Here is a 14683-nt window from a genome sequence, read left to right as displayed (position 1 = left end):
CATAAAACGGCCCGCCATAAAACGACCTGCCATAGACTCCTTCGCCAGAACAAAGCGCCATTTTTAAAACCTGACAGCAAGAAAGTGGAGGAGCCCCGGCTCAGTGCCCACACCGACAGTTTCAGCTTCAACTGAAATGCACACACAGGGTACATATTATAATACTTAATGATAACCTTCATCCATTAAGTTACTGCGTCTCATTCAAATATGCAGTAATATATACTGTGAAACTGATGCAGCAAAGATAAGGTAACTTTCTGTGATAATATAAATGTTAATAATCCAAGTATGTTAGGCAGCAGCATCAGACCAGCATCTGTGTTTCTGATGTTTTATGAGTGTTTCCAGCTGTTTGTAACACTGTTACTGTGATGATACATGTTTACAATAACAGATCCTGACATGGAGATATGACAACTGCAGAATTTCAAAAACATTTCAATATCCAGTCATTTTCATCAGTTATTAATGACAATCTTTAACACAAAAATAACCACAGTGTACAAATGAATGAAGAAGCTGCAGCCGACACTGATCTACTTTATTTTCTTTAACAATGAAACTGTAAAGCTCCTCCTCCTGCTCTCTGACGGGGATGGTCACGTTCTCTCTCTCTCCCTGCCCTCCCCATCTCTCCTGCTTGCTGTGAGAGCGTCTCTCACACGCTGTCCGAATAAGAATAAGATTGAGAGCAACATGGATCTGGCAAGCTGGGCCCTGAACACTATTGATCGAATTTTCTCCACTATGAGATCGGGGAAAGGGGAGCCTGCGTGTCCGAGTGGAACAGACTCCGTTGGATACATCATCGATTCTTGGAGCTCGTGGAGACCTTTGCTTTGCTCAGGTTTTTGTTTGCTCTGCTTCTTTTTGTCAGGATCAAATACAAACAGTCGTCTCAGAGACGTCAGCATCTGAACAGGGACTCCAACCACAAACCTGTGGGTTACTAGTCAGCTCTTCAGACCTTCTGTCTTTGTTTCCAACAAGTTTCCACCTACTGTTTCTAGATGCCCACCCTAACATAGCAGGCTGGAACCGGCCGTATCCCACAGAAGTGTATAAATCCAAATGCAGCCTTAAAGGGCTCGTTCCCCCAAACAGTGCAGTGTGGTAGCTTCTAATAAAGATCTGTTCTCCTGCAGCTGATCATCAGGAGGAGGAGAGTCTGACGGAGCAGCAGAGGAACATTTTCAGCCTCTACAGAGGAAACAATGAGTTCAACACAACAGGTGAGAAAAATCTCAGTGTTACACTATTATTGAAACTGTGTGACTTCATCAGCTGCTGTTGGTTTGGTTTATTATGGTCCCAGTTAGCACTGAAGTTACAACAAGACCAAATAAGGAGGTCACATTTTAACAGGACACTGAAACAAAGACATTAATAATCAAGATTCAGATCAAACCCACAGTTTAGAATAGAATAGAATAGAATAGAATGCCTTTTATTGTCATTATACAGGATGTACAATGAGATAGGAGGGCCACTCCTGTTCAGTGCCATGCAATAGAAAATCAAATTCTCTAAAATAAAAAATAAAAATATTATAGTCTAATATAATCAAGAAATATACAGAAAATAAACAATGTATAAAATATACAAAAAATAGAATGTATAAAAATATATACATACATTGGTGCATCTGTACATTGTAAGAAAAGTAAACAAGTGTATGCATATAAAAATGAAGATGATGAATATTGCACTTGGTGAATGAATACTGGATATTACCAATATAGGAATGTTAGATATTGTTCAGTATGAATAATATAATATTGCACAGTTACAGTGGGTGAGTGTGTGAGTTCAGGGTGGTGATTGCTCTGGTGAAGAAACTGTTCCTGAGTCTGTTTGTTCTGGCTTTGATGCACCTGTAGCGCCTGCCAGAGGGCAGCAGGTCAAACAGGTCAAAGCCAGGGTGTGAGCTGTCCTTGATGATGTTCCTGGCTCTGCTGATGCAGCGGGAGGTGTAGATGTCCATCAGGGAGGGGAGAGGGCAGCCAACGATTCTTTGTGCTGTCTTGACTACCCTCTGAAGCCTGACCCTGTCTGCCTCAGTGCAGCTGCCGTACCATACTGTGATACAGTACGTCAGCAGGCTCTCAATAGATGAGCGGTAGAAGGTCAGCAGCAGGTTTGAGTTCAAGTTGTTCTTCCTGAGGACCCTCAGGAAGTGAAGTCGCTGCTGAGCCTTCTTGATAACAGCTGTGATGTTATCTGACCAAGAGAGATCAGCAGAGATGAGGACACCGAGAAACCTGAAGGTGTGGACCCTCTCCACACGCTCACCGTTGATGTAGAGGGGAGCTGGGTCAGTCCTGTGCTTCCTGAAGTCGATGATGATCTCTTTGGTTTTCATGGTGTTCAGTACCAGGTTGTTCTCTGAACACCAGGCTGTCAACTTCAAGACCTCCTCTCTGTAAGCTGCCTCATCTCCCTTTGAGATGAGTCCGACCACTGTGGTGTCGTCAGCAAATTTGACGATGAGGTTATTATTGTGGGCCGGACTGCAGTCATGGGTGTAGAGGCAGTACAGGAGGGGGCTCAGCACACAGCCCTGTGGGGAGCCAGTGCTCAGTGTGCGGGTGGAGGAGAGATGGGGGCCAAGTCTCACAGTCTGGGGCCGGTTGGTTAAGAAGTCCTTGATCCAGGAACATGTGAGAGGGGGGAGGCCCAGGGTGTGTAGTTTGGTGGTGAGAATGTCCGGGATGATTGTGTTGAAAGCTGAGCTGTAATCCACAAAGAGCATGCGAGCGTAGCTCTGCTGCTGCTCCAAGTGGCTCAACACAGAGTGGAGAGCTACAGCGATGGCGTCCTCTGTGGATCTGTTTGCACGATATGCAAACTGATGGGTGTCGAAAGTGGGGGGGCAGATGGTCTTTGATGTGCTGGAGAACCAGCCTCTCAAAGCACTTCATGATTACCGGTGTGAGGGCCACAGGGCGGTAATCATTTAGGCTGGTGACAGATGACCTTTTGGGCACGGGGATTATTGTGGCTGTTTTTAGGCAGGGGGGGATGACTGCTTGGGCCAGGGAGAGGTTGAAAATCCTGGTGAGAATCAGGGTGAGCTGGTGGGCACACGCTCTGATCACCTTGCCAGGTACTCCGTCTGGTCCGGCAGCCTTCCTGGGGTTCACTGCCAGGAGCACGCGCCGTACCTCATGCTCCTGGACAGTGAGTGGGGTGCAGCCTGGTGGGGGGGGCAGGACTGGAGCAGATGGGTGGTCCTGAGGCATCTCAAAGCGAGCAAAGAAACAGTTAAGTTCCTCTGCTAGTGACACACTCAGGTCTCCTGCAGTCACATCACAGCCTCTGAAGTTTGTGATGTTCTGAATGCCCTGCCACACCTCCCGTGTGTTATTGCTGGACAGATGGGACTCTATTCTCCTCCTGTAGTCCGTTTTGGCTTTTTTAATTCCTCTTTTCAGGTCAGCTCGAGCAGCACTGTACAGAGCTCTGTCGCCTGACCTGAAGGCAGCATCATGGGTTTTGAGGAGTGAACGGACCTGGCTGTTCATCCAGGGTTTCTGGTTAGGGAAAACCCGGATGTTTTTGCTAACAGTCACATTTCCGATACAGAACTTAATGTAGTCCAGTACCTTCCCTGTGAATGTTTCTAGGTCCTCGTGTTCGAATAAGTCCCAGTCTGTGTATGCAAAGCAGTCCTGTAGGTCGGAGAGTGCGTTTTCAGGCCAGGTTGTAATGGTTTTTACAGTAGGCCTGGCTCTCCGTCTGAGGGGGGTGTATGCTGGGGTGAGCAGCAGGGAAAGATGGTGGGACTGGCCGAGGTGGGGGAGGGGTTTGGCTCTGTAAGCGTGCTTAATGTTGGAGTAAACATGGTCAAGAGTGTTCTCCCCTCTTGTAGAACATTTGACATGTTGGTGGAATTTCGGGAGTACAGTCTTTAAGTTGGCCTTGTTAAAGTCTCCCGCGATAATAAGAACACCGTCGGGGTGGACCCGCTGCTGTTCGTTAATGGCGTTCAGCAGGAGAGAGAGCGCCATGCTAACGTTAGCATCAGGAGCTATATACACAGCTGTGACGATCACTACTGTTAGCTCTCTGGGTAGAAAAAAGGCTGACATCTTACAGACATGTACTCGAGGTCTGGGGAACAATGTTTGTCTATGATTGTTCCGTTGTTACACCAGTCCTCATGCACGTAAATACAGAGACCCCCTCCCCTGCTCTTACCGGAGTCCTTGGTCCGATCTCCGCGTAGCAGAGTGCGGCCTGCTAGCTGCACGCTAGCATCGGGAATGTGGGGGTTTAGCCAGGTCTCGGTGATAATCATTACACAGCAGTCACGAACATAGCGATTTACAGCCAGCTCTAACTCTAGGTTGTCCGTTTTATTTACCATGGACCTGGCGTTGGAGAGATACAGGCTCGGCAGAGGAGGCCTGTGTGGTTGGCATTTCAGCTTCAGCATAAAGCCGGACCTGCAGCCCCGCTTCTGCTTCCTCTCCCTCCGCCGTCGGCGGCGCCTTCCAGACCCGATAACAATCCGCGGAGCGCCCGGCGGTCTCGCTATGTCGTCTGGGATGTTATGAGTGTAGTGAAAATCACTCAATACTGATATCTTGTGCCGGTAGCCGATGTCCACAAGATCCTGGCGTGTGTAGCAGTTGTTTGCGGAGACAAATGCACCAAAACTAACAAATATGAAATACAAAAAGTACAAAAAAGAGCACCGAAAGGAAGAGCCATGAGCCGCTGCGTCTGTGCGCGCCGCCATCTTGAATTCTTATCACACAATACAATATTGCACACCCCTGTGTGGAAAAACTGCAGTACAAAAGTTAAAATATGCAGATGAACTGTTAATACGAAAAGGATTTCTGATCCAGTGACTCGGGTAATTGATGGAATAATCGATAGAATACTCGATTACTAAAATAATCAATAGTTGCAGCCCTACTGAAATTTTTGTATTGGTATCGGTGTAACTGTTGTGAATGCTTCTGAGACTCTATGGTGGAGTTTCTCCTGGTGTCTATGGTGCAGAAAGATGGCACAGCAACACTGGACTTGCTGTTACTCAGCACTCCCTCTTTAATCTGGTACAAAAATCACAGCACACAGTCACAGACATCAGTGTGGTCATGCAACCGCAACATTCAGCTCTGTTAACAGAAATCAGAACAATCACAATCTCGTACTGCTGTACAGCATTAGAGCCAGGGGCAGCCTGAAAGCTGCTGACTGGCTAACTGGTATTAACTTAGCATGCTAACAAAATGCAGACCGTGAATAAAGTTACTATTTGTGAACCAAAACGCCTGTAACTTCCAGGTTACATGTCAGCAGTGCTTACGATAAGAATACATATTAACATTTACTGCTGAGAGAATGTTTTCACTATTAAACAAACAAAAATAACTATAGCATTGCTCACGCGCACCCACCTCCAGCTTGGGATCGTTTTCATTTGCTGAGGCACGTACACTGCAGCAATGAGGAACCTTGCAGTTGCATGATTTATCCACCAGGTGGCTCCAACTATTCACATGCAATAAATACATCAATTTTGAAGAAATTCATAATATAGGTTATTTTAACTCTGTTACATCGGCAGGTATCTAAATGTAAAATATCAGTGTCGGTCATAAAAAGTGGTATCATGCCATCCCTACAAATTACATCATGAGCTTACTGCCTGTGCTGCTACACTGAGTGTAACTCTTGAGCACTGAAGCAGGTATGTAGGAGGCAGAAGCCATGTTTTGTTTGTATACCTGTTTTCTCATGTTTATGGGTAGGAGCGCAGGTAAGATACCTGTGGTTTTTTTTGCCTTTTATTTGGTAGGTCACATTAGGGACAATCGGCACTGTTTTGGTTGTTGTTTTGGCACTACTCACCTCTGAGACAAACAAACTGCTGCATAATACATATCACTATTGCTGCTTTCTCACCGCCGAGGTGCTGGTTTCAATGAACTGGCAAAACGCTTAAGAACGGGCCCACGTTTCCACCGCGTTTCTGTGAACTGCTCCTTTACGTATGAGTGTGGGCGGGTCCTCGTCTGGACACGGAAGCTGAATCAGGACATCCAAATAATGCTTTGAAATTAGTTGTTGATTGGCCTGATTCTATCATTAAATGTCATATTTCCTTTGCTTTTGTCTGGCACCGGGTTGGATGTAATGTGTTGCTATCACCAGAAGGTGGTGGAAACACACCTACAACACATTTAGTGACTGCTTTGATTCAAATAATGGAGGAGTTTGAAGGTTCAGTTTGTTCCATGACTGCATCTCACTCACTGCCTGTTTGTATCTCTGTCACTGCAGGACCAACATGGACTGAGAAGTCAGCGCTCTCAGGACGCTGACAAACCTCACAGAAGGAAGGAAGACATCAAATTGACCTGTTATCTATGTGGGACGGATTTTAGTAGGAAGGATGCATTAAAAAGGCATCAAGTCATCCACACTGGAGAGAGAGAGTTCATCTGTGACTTGTGTGGAAGGTCTTTTACCCGAGCTGGAAACCTAAAAACACACCAGCTCACCCACAGTGGAGAGAAACCGTTCAGCTGTGAGCCCTGTGGCAGAACTTTTACTCATAGTAGAAGCTTGCGGAGGCATCAAGCTTCCCACTCTGGAATTAAGGCATACAGCTGTGACTACTGCGGAAAAACTTTCACCCAACTAGGGCACAGAAATGCACACCTACGCATTCACACTGGACAGGATGTGTATTGCTGTGATCAGTGTGGCAAAAGGTTTACAACAGAATCACACTTACACCACCACATGTTCACCCACACTGAGGAGAGACCTTATCAATGTGACCTGTGTGATAAGACTTTTAAAGCTCCAGATTATCTGAAAAGACACCAAAAGGTCTCCTGCAGAAAGAGACTCTACAACTGCAGTTACTGAGAGGTATGTATTTTTATTTGGATCTTGTAATTTTAGCCTGACTGTTTGGAACAACTCTGTGCATTAAAATTGTGTTAGCATGTTATCAATTTGACTGCATATACAGACAGCGCTGGGAGAGTCATCACATTTTAACCCTTTATTTACCTTTAACTTCAAAGGTGTCGCCATTTGTAGACTTGTACCTTAATAACCCTATTTTCAATTCAATTCAGTTTTATTTATATAACTCCAACAAACAGTCACCTCAAGGTGCTTTGTATTGCGGATAAAGACCCTACAACTATACAGAGAAAACCCAACAGTCAAAACGACCCCCTATGAGCAGCACTTGGTGACAGTGGGAAGGAAAAACTCCCTTTAACAGGAAGAAACCTCCATCAGAACCAGGGGGGGGTCATCTGCTGAGGGGGGAGAGACAGAGATTAATAATAATTAATGATTAAATGCAGAGTGGAGTATAAATAAGGTGAATGAAAAGAAACAGTGTATCATGGGAACCCCCCAGCAGCCTAGGCCTATAGCAGCATAACTAAGGGATGGTTCAGGGTCACCTGATCCAGCCCTAACTATAAGCTTTATCATAAAGGAAAGTTTTAAGCCTAATCTTAAAAATAGAGAGGGTGTCTGTCTCCTGAATCCAAGCTGGAAGCTGGTTCCACAGAAGAGGGGCCTGAAAGCTGAAGGCTCTGCCTCCCATTCTACTCTTAAGTATCCTAGGAACCACAAGTAAGCCAGCAGTCTGAGAGCGAAGTGCTCTGTTGGGGTGATATGGTACTATGAGGTCTTTGAGATAAGATGGTGCCTGATTATTCAAGACCTTGTATGTGAGGAGAAGGATTTTAAATTCTATTCTAGATTTAACAGGGAGCCAATGAAGAGAAGCCAATATGGGAGAAATCTGCTCTCTCTTTCTAGTCCCTGTCAGTACTCTAGCTGCAGCATTTTGGATCAGCTGAAGGCTTTTCAGGGAGCTTTTAGGACAGCCTGATAATAATGAATTACAATAGTCCAGTCTAGAAGTAATAAATGCATGAATTAGCTTTTTAGCATCACTCTGAGAAAGGATGTTTCTAATTTTAGAAATATTGCACAAATGCAAAAAAGCGGTCCTACATATTTGTTTAATATGTGCATTGAAGGACATATCCTGGTCAAAAATGACTCCAAGACTTCTCACAGTGTTACTGGAGGCCAAAGTAATGCCATCCAGAGTAAGTATCTGGTTAGACACCATGTTTCTAAGATTTGTGGGGCTGAGTACAAGAACTTCAGTTTGATCTGAATTTAGAAATTTTCAGCTTTTCAGATACAGTCTTGTAATTACTGTAATTCAAAGTACATTTGATCAGACGTTTCAGTGGTGATGCTTGGCATTAATCAGCTGATCGTGCATGATCACAGTGTTTTGCTTTGTAATGGCAAAAATTCATATCACTGTATTCAAGATTCTGGCAGTTTCATTTTAATCTCTGTATTATTTCTGCTAATAAAAGGCCCAAAGTAAGTGTTCTATCTCCATTACAGTAGAGTCAGTTCATGGAAAATCAGTCTTTGTCTCCTGCCTGACCCTCTCAGAATCAGCTGACCTTTTTTTTTGCAGTGAGTTTAGTTATTTAACCCTTTAATGCCGGGCGATCACTGCTGAGGCACCGGTTACCTGCCCTTGCTAGCTGCGAACCGCTGGCTAAGATGTAGGGTATTGCCGTTGAGTCGGCTGATTAACGAAACTTTGATCAGCTGGTTATTTACCGTAACTCCATGACCGTTTGTCCTATTGTCCTATTTCTTGTGCTGCAAATACGTTTTAGGGTCCAAACCAAACTACTGCAGCATCTGTGTGCAGCACAGAGGGAAACACAGACAGAGATTAGAGCAAGACGACAAGTACGCACTTTGTGTCCTTTTATCTGTGATATGAACTGATACAAAGCAGCAAGTTCAGCCTTAGAGCCCAACCTAATTCACAGCCGTGAAAATCGCTTCGCTTTTCTCCTGTAATACACATGTAATATGGTAGAAAACTTGATGTTGAGACGGCAGAGTCACGCCCCTCTGCTGCTTTCACCACGTGTTCCTGGTTCCAGACCAGCTAGCTTCCGGGGCTGGAGTTGAACCCTTTTATTTGTTCGAGCACCGAGTGCATTTGTGGTGGAAAAACCACCTAACGGGTCAAATACTGGCACCAGCACCGGAACCACTTCGGTGGAAAAGCGACCACAGAGGTCCTTAAGGGTTTATTGCAGACAGATCAAACATCTTGGGTTCCAGTGCTTGTTTCTCTTCTTTTAGGTCAGTGACATTAAATTTGTGCAGTTATTGAAACTATGAAATATTCCATGATAATGAAGAGAAGTTATTTCTATAACCACCACTGATATTGACGCTTAGACAAAAATAATTGTGCGTACCAAAAACAGGATTTTGGCTTCAGATTGTGACTTTTGGAGTGGGTGTGAAACTGATTTGGTGTCAGTTTTTAACAGAGTTAAATGTCCTTATGTCTTTGTGTAGAAGCAGAGCCACACAGATGGATCCAGTTCTCAACCCTGTCGTCGCTGTGGTGGTGGGAAAGCCTTCGCTGTGACCTTTGTGGGAACACTTACAGCCACGGCCAAAAAAGTTGGCACCCCTGAAATTTTTACAGAAATGAAGTAATTGCCCAGAAAATTATTGCAATTACACATCTTTGTTCATTTTCTTTGTGTGTATTGGAGCATTACAAAAAATGGGGGAAAAAAGACAAAATTCATATAATTCTATGCAAAACCCTCAACTTAATATTTGGTTGCACACCCTTTGGACAAAGTAACTGAAATAAAGTGCTTCCTATAACCATCAACAAGCTTCTTACACCTCTTAACTGGAAATTTGGACCACTCTTCTTCTTCAGACTGCTCCAGGTCTCTGATATTTGAGGGCTGCCTTCCCAACAGCAATTTTAAGCTCTCTCCACAGGTGTTCAGTGGGATTTAGATCCGGACTCATTGCTGGCCACTTCAGAGCTCTCCAGGACTTTGTTTCCATCCATTTCTTTGTTTGGGGTCATTGTCCTGCTGGAAGACCCAGGGCCTTGGACACAAACCCAGCTTTCTGACACTGGGCCCTTCATTGTGACCCAGAATCCTTTGGTAATCTTCAGATTTCATGATGCCTGGCACACAGTCAAGGAATCCAGTGTGAGAGGCAGCAAAACAACCCCCAAAAAATCTTTGAACCTCCACCATATTTGACTGTAGGTACTGAGTTCTTTTCTTTGTAGGCCTCGTTCTGTTTACAAGACATTGTCCTCAACAGATTTTGGTTTACTGATGTACGTTTTGGCAAACTGCAGTCTAGCTTTTTCATGTCTCTGTGTGAGCAGTGGGGTCCTCCCGGGTCTCCTGCCACAGCGTTTCCTTTCATTCAAATGTCGACAGATAGTTGGCACTGACACTGATGCACCCTGATCCTGCAGGACAGCTTGAGTTTCTTTAGAACCTCTCTCCTTTTTATCAAGGTTCACGTGATTTTTTTTTTTTTAATTTTAAATATTGCTCACACTTCTTATTTGTGGGTCATCCTTCAACACTGCAGGCGACCTTAAAGAACATAAACGAGTCCACACAGGAGAGAAACCATACAAGTGCAGACACTGACAAAAGCTTCTCTGATTCAGGTCATCGTAACCTTCACGAATGTACACATAATGAAGGGAACTACAGCTGTAGGAATCTCAGTTCATACTCCCAACACAAACGATCCCATGCTACAAAGAAATTGTTTCACTGTTGCTGCTCTGTCCGAACATCAGGGTGATCATGCAGAGCTGAAATCATTCCCATCATTGGATCACAATGAACCTGCAGAGAGACTGATACCACGTTTCCACTGACAAGGTGCCGGTGCTCGTTCCAATGAACCAGTGAACTGCTTACGAACAGGCCTGTTTCTCCACCGCTTTGCAAGCTGATCCTCTGTGTATGCGTGTGGGCAGTTCCTCGTTTGGGAACGGAAACCAAAGGGCACAAATGTGGAAGAACACGCTCCCCTTTTGCCAACTTTATTTCTACTGCTGTGAACATGTTTTACAGTCCAAGCAAACTACTGCAGCGTCTGTGTGCGGCACAAGGGAAACACAGAGTAATTATGAGAAAGACAAGTACGCACTTTGTATCCTTTTATCTGTTATTGATTGATGCAAAGCGGTAAGCTCAGCCTTAGAGCCCAACCTAATTCACAGCAACATCGCTTTTCTCATGGTGGACAACTTTACGTTGTGATGGCAGAGTCAAGCCCTTGGCTCCAGACCTGCTGGAACGGAACCCGTTTTTCAGCCAAGCACCAAGTGAGTTCACTGTGGGGAAAAAGCAATGCACAGTTTGAGCACTTGGCATTGGCACTGTGTCAGTGGAAAAAGGGGAAAAAAAGTCTCTTCTTGTTGCAGAGTAAAACTTGAAATCCTCGGGAGCCGGCTCCACAGAATTCCGATGGAATCTCCTTCATTGAGTGTTGGCTAATGTCACACTTGGAACTGATCAGGTAGCTCTTAAGCTGCAAGTATAGACACATCAACATTTTTCTTTACCTTTTGAGGGTTTTTTTTTATTAATGCTTTGTTTACTGCTTTTTTTTTCTTTCTTTTTTTTAGTATTATCCCAGTTCGATTTAATCTTTTTTTTAGCTTTTAGATGCTGTGGTATTATAGGCAATTTTTTTCTTCTTAATGTTTGAGGAATTTTAATGGCCTTTAATGTTCTCCCAGTTGCATTTTAACAAGCGACCTTGTCTATGGTTATGTATGTTAACAGGTCAATGTTGATTTATACCCCTGCAATAGTCCATCAAGTCAGCTGGAGTTATTAGTTATTAGTGTTAGTTTTGTATTTTTATTGTTTTAAATTTAATTTCTTTTCCTTTTCTGCAACTTTGAAGTCCATGTTTGTTTTTCTTCATGGATTTCGATCCACGTGTTTGTGCAGCTGTGTCCTCACCCCCAGTGATGGGCAAGTCATGCCCCTCGTCCCCAGACTCTGCTTCCACTACAGAAGGCGTGTCAGTGGGATTCAGGAGTTCCTTGAAGTATTCCTTCCACTGTCCTACTATAGCCTCAGTTGAAGTTAGCAACACCCCACCCACTCTATAGGCCGTATAAGAAGAGCACTACTTTCCTGTCCTGAGTAGCCTGAGGGTTTGCCAGAATGGCTTCAAGGCTATCTGAAAGTCTTTTTCCATGGCCTAACTGAACTCCTACAGCCACTGCCTGAGCCGTGTTTTGCTTAGCCTGCAAGTACCCATCAGCTACCTCCAGAGTACCGATAAGTCTGATAAGACTCCTCCTTCAGCTTGATGGCTCCCTTCATGCCTGGTGACACCGTCTGGTTTGGGGGTTACCACCACGACAGACAACAACCACCTTGCAGCCACAGCTCTGAGCAGCAGCATCAAAAACGGAGGTGCGGAACATGGTCAATGTCCTCAGCCTCACTCCAAATGCTGTCAAAGTTCTGCTGGAGGTGGGACTTGAAGATTTCGTGGACTGAGGCTTCTGCTTGGCGTTCCCAGCGCACCTTCATGATATGTTTAGTTGCGCCAGGACTGCCCAGCATCCTCCCCCACCACCTGATCCAACTCACCACCTGGTGGTGATCAGTTGACAGCTGAGTGTTCAAAACGTGTGGCTGTAGATCTGATGATTTCGTAATCATATCAGTCATTGACCTGCAACCTAGGGTGTTCTGGTGCCATGTGCACTTATGGAAAGCCTCATGTTCGAACATAGTTTTTGTTTTGGACAAACTGCCGTTTGCACTGAAGTCCAATAAGGAAACACCATTTGGGTTCAGATCAGGCAGGCTGTTCCTCCCAATCACACCCCTGCACGTCTCCCTATCACTGCCCACGTGAGCATTAAAGTCTCCCAGCAGGACAATGGAGTCACCAGATGGAGCACCCTGCCCAGCAACTCCAAGAAGGGTGGGTACTCTGAACTGTCATTGAGCGCACAAGCGCAAACAACAGTCAGGACCAGTTCCCCGGCCCGAAGGCGCAGGGAAGCAACCATCTCATCTACCAGTGAAATGCCAACATGCAGGCAGCGAGCCCGGGGAATAAAGAATACCCACCCCAGCTAGCCGCCTCTCACTGAGGGCAACTCCAGACTGGAACAGAATCCAGCCCCTCTAAGAGCCTGGTTCCAGAGCCCAGGCCATGCGTTGAGGTGAACCTGACTATATCTAGGCGGTATCTCTCAGCCTCGATCACTAGCTTAGGCTCCTTCCCCACCAGAGAGGTGACATTCCATGTCCCAATACCAGTCTTGATAGCCAGGGAATGGTCAGCCAGGGCCTCCACCCTTGGCCACCGCCTGACACACACTGCACCTAACACCCTATGACGCCTGCTGCGGGTGGTGGGCCTACAGGAGGGCAGGCCCATGTCATCTCTTTGGGCTGCACCCAGCTGGGCACCACGAGCCAATGCCTGGGCACCAGATGCTCTCCCTCGAGCTCCCGTTCCAGGGTGGGACCCCGGTAACCCCATCAGGGTACACTGTTCTCTTGGTGACTTTTTCATAGGGATTTTCTGAATCACTCTTTGTTTTATTGTACGTATTATATATAATACATCCATATAAATATTTAAAACCCTACCTCATTCATTATCGTGCTTTATTTTATATAATTTTTAAAACTGATTTATATTAGTACATCTTTTAAAAATTTCTTTATTCCACAGATTCACCCCACAGATCACTCTGCACGTGCTCTTCATTGTTGTGCTTGCTGTGTTTGTGCTTGCACGTTTGCAGTCAGATGAACTGTTTTCAGTGGCACACATGGAAGTTTATCAGAGGAGACTCTGCTGCTCTCCACTCACACTGAACAGGCTTCCTGCAGCTTATTACAAACTCTGACATTAACATGAAAATGAGACCCAAAATTTGATTGTCCCCAGATTTGCTGCAGGTATAAAATTAGCACATGATGTGTTTAAAGTGATAGATTTCATTTTGAAATAGTTTTTCAGAGTTTTGGTTTTAATACCTTTTTGCTGAGAGTTGGCACCTCATCTTTTATGCAGTCTGGTTCTTCTTATGATTAACATCCTTCACACGCTCTGATTACAAAAAAGAAAATCTGGAAAAATGGGGGGGTAACACCCAGCGTACGCTTTTCAAATAGTTAGAAAATGTCAGTCGGTCTGTGTAATTTGACCGCCGATGGCCGCGGCATCCACACCACTGCACCATTCTGTGGTCTGCAGCAATATGCCTCCGGTCTGGCAGATCATTTCAAAGGCCTCATTAAATTCTGTAAAATAGGCCGCCATCGATTCACAAAATGACTCTACTGACGATATTAGACAGGAACAAGCTGCGAGTGCAGCGCAGCCGGTGTGGAAAGCAGCCAAAGCTGCCAGAGATAAATTCAACAAGAAGCATTGTTCCAAAAATTGAAACCGTATGCAGTGAACTGCAGAAAACAATGATGGATTTTACTCTACATGTTCCTGCCCTATTACCATCTATGCTGGCCTGGATATTTGTGTGTAATCTGGCGATCGGTGGCCGGCACTGTTGTCAACTTTTGTGCAACAAAACTCACTGTGGGCTGTCTCAAAAATCATTAGGAATCGCTAAAGGATGAATCAAGGTCCAGGGGTGTGTGCTGTCCCCCTCGGTGCCTTCATACGCTGACTAAAAACGCTTCATACGTATGAAGGGATGCAGTACGAGCACTGTATGTACACAAAACATGGTGACGGCGGAGATTTCAGGTTTCCGCTGCTGTGTCAAAAAGGGATT

General features: G+C 45.1%; 1 long non-coding RNA gene and 1 pseudogene across 1 annotated transcript; one reads left to right on the top strand and one right to left on the bottom strand.

Annotated features, from left to right (window-relative positions):
* The window catches only part of LOC115791158 (NACHT, LRR and PYD domains-containing protein 12-like), a 1329445-nt pseudogene that overhangs the window by 988122 nt on the left and 326640 nt on the right, over positions 1-14683 (bottom strand).
* On the top strand, positions 1176-13481 carry LOC115791754 (uncharacterized). The gene is made up of 3 exons (XR_004020984.1): positions 1176-1235; positions 6304-6900; positions 9412-13481. It is a non-coding gene; the product is annotated as an uncharacterized LOC115791754 (long non-coding RNA).

Source organism: Archocentrus centrarchus, chromosome 2 (genome assembly GCF_007364275.1).
Source record: "Archocentrus centrarchus isolate MPI-CPG fArcCen1 chromosome 2, fArcCen1, whole genome shotgun sequence".
NCBI classification, from domain to species: Eukaryota; Metazoa; Chordata; class Actinopteri; order Cichliformes; family Cichlidae; genus Archocentrus; species Archocentrus centrarchus.
This window is presented reverse-complemented; position numbering and strand designations above follow the sequence as displayed.